The sequence below is a fragment of the Zingiber officinale genome, chromosome 1B, assembly GCF_018446385.1.
Source record: "Zingiber officinale cultivar Zhangliang chromosome 1B, Zo_v1.1, whole genome shotgun sequence".
Taxonomy (NCBI): domain Eukaryota; kingdom Viridiplantae; phylum Streptophyta; class Magnoliopsida; order Zingiberales; family Zingiberaceae; genus Zingiber; species Zingiber officinale.
Genome location: NC_055986.1, coordinates 62,579,035 through 62,587,835, shown reverse-complemented (window position 1 = coordinate 62,587,835; position 8,801 = coordinate 62,579,035). Strand labels below are relative to the sequence as shown.

General features: G+C 39.6%; 1 non-coding gene across 1 annotated transcript; it reads left to right on the top strand.

The window, feature by feature from the left end:
* The first annotated feature begins 4,948 nt into the window (after nucleotides 1-4,948).
* Nucleotides 4,949-5,054, top strand: LOC121994542. The gene has a single exon (XR_006115770.1). It is a non-coding gene; the product is annotated as a small nucleolar RNA R71 (small nucleolar RNA).
* The last annotated feature ends 3,747 nt before the right edge of the window (nucleotides 5,055-8,801 follow it).

Sequence of the window (8,801 nt, the reverse complement as noted above, 5' to 3'; positions counted from 1 at the left end):
CAAAAAGTTTCATTAACAAGCATGATCATGGAAACAAGTAAAGTATGGTTCAAGCATAAGAATCTTGTGCACAGTGGAAAAGTAACTCAACACCCTTCAAGTTTCAATCCATGTCCTAGTCAAGTCATCATCAAATTTGAATTCCTAGTGTTTCCAGTGAAAGACAAGTAACTAGTGATAGGCACTTACTCACCATTCACTTGGTTCATATTTCTCAACTAACCCAAGGTCTCAAAGGTGTGCTCAATCTCAAGGGAAGCTAAGCAATCATTTCCCCAGTAACCTAACTCGGTCTCAAAGGGGTGACTTGCTAGATTCCACTCATGACAACTGTTTTTTATATCCCTTATTTTTTTTTATTTTTATTTTTAAGTGTTTGCATTGTGCAAAACTTATTCACAAATGTACTTTTAGCACACATGTTGGGATATTTTGATTTTTCCAAATGAGCTTTAATGATTTGAGCCTCATCCAATAACCAAAATGAAAGTTGAGAAATCACCATGGAAACCATGTACTAAGCAAACAAGATGAATCATGACTATTTCAATGACATCAACTATTCAAGCATCAAGCACAAGTGTAGTGAAGATAAAATCCTTAAGGTTGAACCAAAACTAAAACTCATCACCATAAGATTCTCAGCTTATTAATGCTTCCCAAGATAGAAAAAAGAACTACACAAAGTTTACTACTAGCATCATTCGAACACCATGAATCAAGACAATAATCGTGCTAACATTTCAGTTGAATCCAAGAAAGCATATAAGTGAAGATTTGATGTTCTCAAAATTTTTTTTGCCATGATTATTTCAAAAGCAAGAAAAATAAAGCAACAAGAACCAACATGAAAAACTAACAAAAACTAAAAACTGAAAATGAAAACCAAACTAAACAGTACATGACACCCCCCCAGACTTAAACTTTTCATCGTCCCGATGAAATCAATATGGTGGAGGAGGTGGAGGTGGACGAGGGAAAGGAGGTCTACGACGTGGTTGGCCAATAGGAAAACTAGGAAAACCTGGAATCTCACCCAATGATCTATGATACTCATATAAAGCATCTACTTGTTGGCTAGTAAGCATCATGCTTTGCATAAAATCTCTCATCCTAGCCTGATCAGTATCATAATCCTACACAAACTCAACCACTTGACCTTGAAAATTCCTCGTAAACTGAAAATGATTTTGTACGTCCCTAAACTGATCATCAGATAAAGAGAAGCGCCCCTCCAACATTTTTCGTTGGGAATCTTGCTTCTCATGAAGTGATTCTAGAGACGTACGAAAATCTGAAAAATCAAACCTAGAAGATCCCGTGCCATATGAAAAAGAATGCCTAGCGGGCTCCATAAAACTAGAAGGCTGTGGGTGTCCATATGACGAGAGCTCATGATGTGGCTCAGTGTCTCCAGGTATAGAAGGGTTATCCTCAAAATCTAACTCAGAAATTACCCAATTAGTCGGGTTACGAATAGTAGTTCTTTCAGGAAAAGGAAGGGGTAAAGGAGAACCACTCCTCCTAGGAAACGCGAAACCATTCTGATCCCGAACGATCATTTTCATTGAAAGACATGCATCAATGTCAATCATGTCATTACCATGAATTATTTCCAACCCATCAACATCAAGATTTAAATTATAAGCTATTCGGGTAATCAAACCACCAAAAACAATTGATCCCGATGATGCCCTAGCAGATCTTAATAAGGCTTGAACAAAATGAAAACCAGAATCAAATTCAACCTTATAAAGCATAGCCCATAAAGCATAAAGCTCTATCTTTTTAACCACCCCATCACTCTCTCCCCTACCAAAAATAGTTTTACCCATGACTCTATGTAGATACCTAAAGATGAGGTTTTGCATATGGGAGGCCTTAGCTCTTGAAGGCTCATAAGGTTGATCTAACCCAGTTATTGCATTCCAAAAATGATTCCAATTAAACCTTGGATCAAACCTACGAGGGCTACCGGTGGTTAATCCAAAACAAGTATTAAAGTCACTAAATGCCCATAGAAATTCTTGATTCATTAGTCTAAAAGAGATTTTTCCAAAATAATTATCTTCATTAGTAAAATGGACATCCAATGAACTTAAAAATTCCAAAACAAGACGAGGATATGTAGGCAAATGTGTGTACATAATATCACTCTAATCCAAAAGCCCAATCATCAAATCTACATCTTTCCTAATTCCAAGCATATCAAGAACAGTTGGGTCCATATATCTAGTACACACTATCTTTCTATTGACAAGAATTGCAAATCTAGTTACTTGATCATCATTTCTAAACACAATATTGAATTCATTGTCATTACCTTCGTTGCGTGAAGTCCTTTTGCCTTTGCCCTTCACTGGTTGTTTTCCTTTGTCCCTTGACGGCTCCCTCTCTTTGTCTCCACTGGATCCACCACCTCCTTTGTGAAGTTTCTTCAAAATATTGGACATCTTGATGAGTTTAGATAGGGGAAGAATTATCTAGAGTTGGAAAAATGGAACTCAAAGAACAAAGATCTTAGGTTAGGAGAACAAAAAGTCCAAGTCTTAGAAAGGAGGAGAATCGGATCTAAGAGATCTTGAGAGATTAGAGAGGAGTTTTTAAGAGATCGGGAGAGAAAGATATGTTTTGGAGAGTTGGGGGTGTGCGGAACACGGCCAAGATTTGGTCGTGTAAGGTAGAAAGAAGACTTTAATAACTCTCCTACACGGGCCGTGCAGATCCACACGGCCCCCCCCTCTTCCCTCTCTGGATTCTTCGCACGACCGTGTCTGGGACACGGCCTCTCCATCCTTCTTCTCGGGATTCTTTACACGGCCGTGTCTGGGACACGACCTCTCCATCCTTCTTCTCGGGATTCTTTACACGGCCGTGTCTGGGACACGGCCTATACCTTTTTCTCCTCGGGAGATCCCACACGGTCGTGTCTGGATGACACGACCCTAACACTTCCCTTCTCTGCAACCTTTACCTGGCCGTGTATAGTACACGGTCTGGCTCTGTTTTGCACCTAACCTGAAAACAAAATCAAAAGAATGCATCAAACTAAAAGAAATTAAAATACAAATCAAAACTAACTAAAAGAACCCTTGGGTTGCCTCCCAAGAAACGCTTGTTTAAGGTTTTTAGCTCGACCAAACTTGATCATTCACTTCTTTTCCTCGCCCTTGGAGGACAGATATACTTTTCGTTTTTGTTGGGAGATCTTCTCCCAACATCTTCCACCACATTGTCTCCTTCGTTTGGTGGCCTTCCATGAGGATGGAAATTCCATTCCTCAAGTTTATAAATGCTTGTCCTGCTACAAGCATTTAAAAGAGACGAGACATGGTTAGAGATATTAGATAGATCATATTCCAACCTTTCCTTACCAATTACCAAAGAAAGCTTATGATTTTTGACATCAATTATAGCTCCAGCTGTAGCAAGGAAAGGTCTTCCTAATATGATAGGAATCCTGGGGTCCTCTTCTATGTCCAACACGACAAAATCTGTGGGAATAACATTCCCATCCACCTCTACTGGCACATCTTCTAAAATACCAAAAGGATACCTGCAGGAATGATCGACAAGTTGAAGTGCCATAGTAGTAAGTTTAATGTTTTTGAGACCTAATTTATTACAAATTGAATAGGGAATGAGGCTAACACTTGCCCTCAAATCACAAAAAGCTTTTTCAAAAAATTCTTTTCTTATGTTGCAAGGAATATAAAAGCTCCCTGGGTCCTTTAGTTTTGGGGAAGTGTTCTTCTCCAAAATAGCACTACATTCCTCACTAAGCGCAATTGTCTCAACCTCTCCCCTTCTTCTCTTGTTTGACATGAGATCCTTCAGGAATTTGGCAAATCTAGGCATTTGAAGAATAGCATCAATAAGAGGTACCTCTACACAAATTTCCTTAACTTTTTCTAAAAACTTGCCAAATTCTTCATCTTTCTTGAGCATTGTAAGTCTCTGAGGAAAAGGGACAGCTTTGCTCTGATGGTTCAGTGGAAGAGTCTCTTCAACCTCAATGGTACTCTCCTCATTAGCTTGAATCTGATTTGGTATAAGAGGAGAGAGCTCTTCTTCTTTTTGTATCCCTTTTGAAGCGGTCACTTGGGAGTCTCCCAAGATCCGTCCTCTCCTAAGCTCAATTCTATTGCAATGCTCCATAGGATTCACATCAGGTTTTCCTGGAAGTTGTCCTGGTGCTCTGGATGATGAGGAAGCTAGTTGGGCAATTTGACTATCCTGGATCTTTTGATGCTTATCAGAATTATCCATTCTCTGAATGAGCTTTGCTAAATCTTGCTTCATTTCATTCTGACTTGAGATAATTTCTTCAAGCATCTTTTCAATATTTGACTTTGGTAAGCCTTGAGAAGATAGATGTTGAAAATTTTGTTGCCCAGCTTGAAAATTTGGTCTTACCCCCATAGATGGTCCTTGATCTTGATTATTTCTGTAAGAAAAATTGGGATGGCTCTTCCATCCAGGGTTATAAGTATTTGAGTATGGGTTATTCTGCCTTTGATTGTAACTCACGATTGCATCACATTGTTCCAGTTGATTGATTTGTGCAGTGATAGCTCCCAATGGACATGAGTCATTTGAGTGCTCTGAACTCCCACATACTTCACAAGATGTACTAATAGCATTGACCATATTAGCACTAGTCCCCATATTTTCAAATTTCTTTGTAAGAGCGTCCAATTTTGCAGACAAAAGAGTGACTGCATCTACATCAAACTTCCCTGATGCTTTAATTGTTGGGTTTATAGAAGAATAGCCACCACTTCTTTCATTTGCCCATTGATGATGATTTTGTGCTACACTGTCAATAATTTCTTCAGCTTCATCTAAACTTTTATTCATAAGTGCCCCTCCAGCAGCTGAATCGAGGGACACTTTGGTATGATAGTTGATACCATTGTAAAAAGTGTGCAACACTAACCATCTTTCCAACCCATGATGTGGGCATTGTCTGAGCATACTATTATATCTATCCCATGCTTCAAAAAGAGATTCTGAGTCAGTTTGCTTGAAGCTTGCAATTAAATTCCTCATATGAGCTGTTTTGCTTGGTGGATAGAATTTATCAAGAAACTGTTGCTCACACTGCTCCCAAGTGGTGATGCTATTAGTGGCCAAAGAATTCAGCCATTGCTTTGCCCTATCTCTTAAGGAAAACCCAAATAATAACAATCTAACTGCTTCTGAAGGAACTCCATTCATTTTCATGGTACCAAATATTTCATAAAAGACCTCTAAGTGTTGATTGGGGTCTTCATGAGGTCCTCCACCAAATTGGTTCTGCTGCACCATAGATATAATTGTGGCTTTGATCTCAAAGTTATTAGCTTCCACTGGAGGTCTTGAAATACTAGATCGAAAACCTCTTGCATAAGGTGCTGCATAATCCTTGAGTGGTCTATTCGCCATGTTCAAATGTTCCTGTTCTTCAATTTGCCTTTGCAGAATTCTTCTTTTATGGAAAGTTCTGTCAATCTCAGGGTCAAAAGGAAAGAATTCCCCTGCAAAGTTAGATCTTCGCATACACAAGAACAAGATAGCAAATGACAATTCAACAGAAAAAGAAAAATAAAAGAATCAAAAATGCAGAATTGAATTTGTACAAAAAGAATTAACAAGAAGTAAAAGTTATACAAGAAAATAAAAACAGAAATCTAATGATTAGTTACAACTATGCAATATGAAAGGAAAACAAATGTTATGTTTAGTCTAACTCAATTGATAATTCCTAATGTTATAGCGCAGTCCCCGGCAACGGCGCCGCTCCGCAAGTGTACGGAAATGTCGCAAGTAATATAAAAGATTATCGTATCCACAGGGACTGGAATAAGCACTAGAAATGTCTCAATGCGAATTAGCTAAACAACTATCCAATCGTTTCAAATGCAAAGTGAAGGTAAACAAATCTAATATTATAGATCTACAAACAAGAGTTTAGTGTTTTGGGTTATGATAAGGGAGATTCTAGGAGTTTTGATTTCTTTGTAAGATTTCTTGAATGTAAATGGTTCACCAATTCTTATCCCTCAATTGCCAAGCACTTGTAGAAAGTTGCCGGTTCTCTCTTCCAATAGACAACCGGCTAAGGACTGAGAAATGTATCTAAATATGATCAATTAGACGTGAACCTACGTTGTCCTCACACAGAAGCGCACCTATTACTATGCCTTCCTCGGATATCAACATAGAAGCCCACAACTTATTAATCTATCAAGATACAAGAAACTAATCACAAAATCCATCCTACTCTCTTGAATGTTCCTATTTCCTCTTCAAGATTATCTCTCAAACGTCCTTACACGGGCTTGCACCTGTCACGTGGATCCCTCGGATGATCGAGTGAGAGTTTATCTTTACAAAGTCCACAATAAATCCAAACAATCAATCAAGAATGAGAATTAAGCACAAACCACCATTAATCATTCAAGATCTAATTGATACAAGCAAGACAATGTCATTGAAACAAGAAAATGGCAAATCCATAAGAGATTACATCGATCCATCATACAAATACTCCCTTAATCCTAGAATACAAGATCTACTCCATGAATCGAGGAAGAATATCCGAAGAAATGAAGATTACAAGCATTTCTTAAATCCCCAATCCAAGAAACCAAGAAAAGGGGGAAAGAGAAAACTTATCTACGAAGAAGCCTCGTCTTCGGATCCAATCCTCGCTCCGGAGTCGAAATCGTCAAGAACTCCCTTAGAATCGCCCAGAAATCCTCCCAATAATGGGAGGAAACCACCAAATCTTGCCATCTCCCAAAGGGGGAGAGATCCCCTTTCAATTCATGAAGGAGGGTTTAAATAGAGGAAGGAATCGGGCGCCACACGGCCCCATGACACGGCCGTGTGAGATTCACACGGCCATGTCCAGTTCCTTCTCTGCCAAAGCTGCACGGCCGTGAGCCTTCTACTCTCTGGAAATGCTACACGGTCGTGTGGTGCACACGGCCACAGCCTGCTTGGTTTCTGGAAACCTCACGCGGCCGTGTAGATCCACATGGCCATGTAAGGCTTCTGCTCTGGTTGGCTTCAAATCTTGACACGGCCGTGTGAGGTTCACACGGCCATGTCATCTTCCTCTTCTGTTGGTGCCAAACTCCACACGACCCGAGCTCCATACTTGTTCAAGGTCGTGTGAGATACACGGCCTGGTGCTTTCTCCCTTTGTTTCCTCCAAGGCTTGCCCAAAGATGTAGATTCTTCACCAAATCGACTCCTGTGTACAGAAAATGCACAAAAAGTAGATCTCCGAACCAAAAGAGTAAATATGCTAAAAGGAAAGCTGGAAGTATAAAAATGCATAGATCAAGCATGCTCAAAGTATGTAAATGTGCGTAAAAACATGCATAAAAGAGTATATAATCTACACACATCAACATCTTTGTCACCTATATCAAGGATAAGCAAGGAACTGGAAGAGGAACTCCAAAGAATACTTGGAAGATCTTAAGAAGAAGAGAAATAAGATTTCTACTTCAGGTATACGTGTTATAGAAGTCAACCTCTCTATTTCTTCATCATGGGTATTAGATACCGGATGTGCTTCACACATTTGTACTAATGTACAAGCGCTGAGAAATAGCAGGGCATTGACGAAGGGTGAGGTAGACCTACGAGTAGGCAATGGAGCACGGGTTGCTGCTATTGCTGTAGGAACTTACTATCTATCTCTACCCTCTGGGCGTGTACTAGAATTAGATGATTATTTTTATGTGCCTGCCTTGACTAAGAACATAATTTCAGTTTCTTATTTGGAAAAGAAAGGATTTTCGTTTACAATAAAGAATAAATGTTGTTCCATCTATTTAAACGATATGTTCTATTGTAGTGCACCTCTGATAAACGGACTCTATATTCTAGACCTTGAAAGCCCTATCTATAACATAAATACCAAGAGGTTCAAGTCAAACGACCTGAACCAAACCTATCTCTGGCACTGTCGCTTAGGTCATATAAATGACAAGCGCTTATCCCAGCTCCGTAAGGATGGTTTGTTGGACTCATTTGATTTTGAATCATATGAGATATGCGAGTCATGCCTACGAGGCAAGATGACCAAGACTCCCTTTAGTGGACACAGCGAGAGAGCGACTGATTTGTTAGGACTCATACATAGTGATGTATGTGGCCTTTCAATGTCGCTGCTAGAGGCGGTTATAGGTACTTCATCACATTTACTAATGACTTCAGTAGATATGGTTATATGTACTTGATGACACATAAGTCTGAATCCTTTGAAAAGTTCAAAGAATTCAAGAATGAAGTACAGAACCAGCTTGGCAAGAGTATTAAGATACTTCAATCAGATCGAGGTGGAGAATACCTTAGCCATGAGTTCCGTGACAATCTAGCTGAGTGTGGGATCCTATCCCAACTCACTCCTCCTGGAACACCACAGTAGAAAGGTGTATCCAAAAGGAGGAATTGTACCTTATTAGATATGGTACGATCTATGATGAGTCATACAGATCTTCCGACAAACCTTTGGGGCTATGCTCTAGACACGGCAGCTTTTATACTCAACCGAGTTCCATCCAAGCCGTGATAAAGACACCATATAGGATATGGACTGGGAAAGAATCCCAGGTCTCTTTCATGAGGACTTGGGGTTGTGAGGCTTACGTTAGACGTCAAGTCTCAGATAAATTAGGATCCAAATCCGACAAGTGCTATTTCATTGCATATCCCAAGGAAACTAAGGGATATTACTTCTACATTCCCAGTCAGCACAAGGTAGTTGTGGCAAAGACTGGGGTCTTTCTAGAAAGGGACTT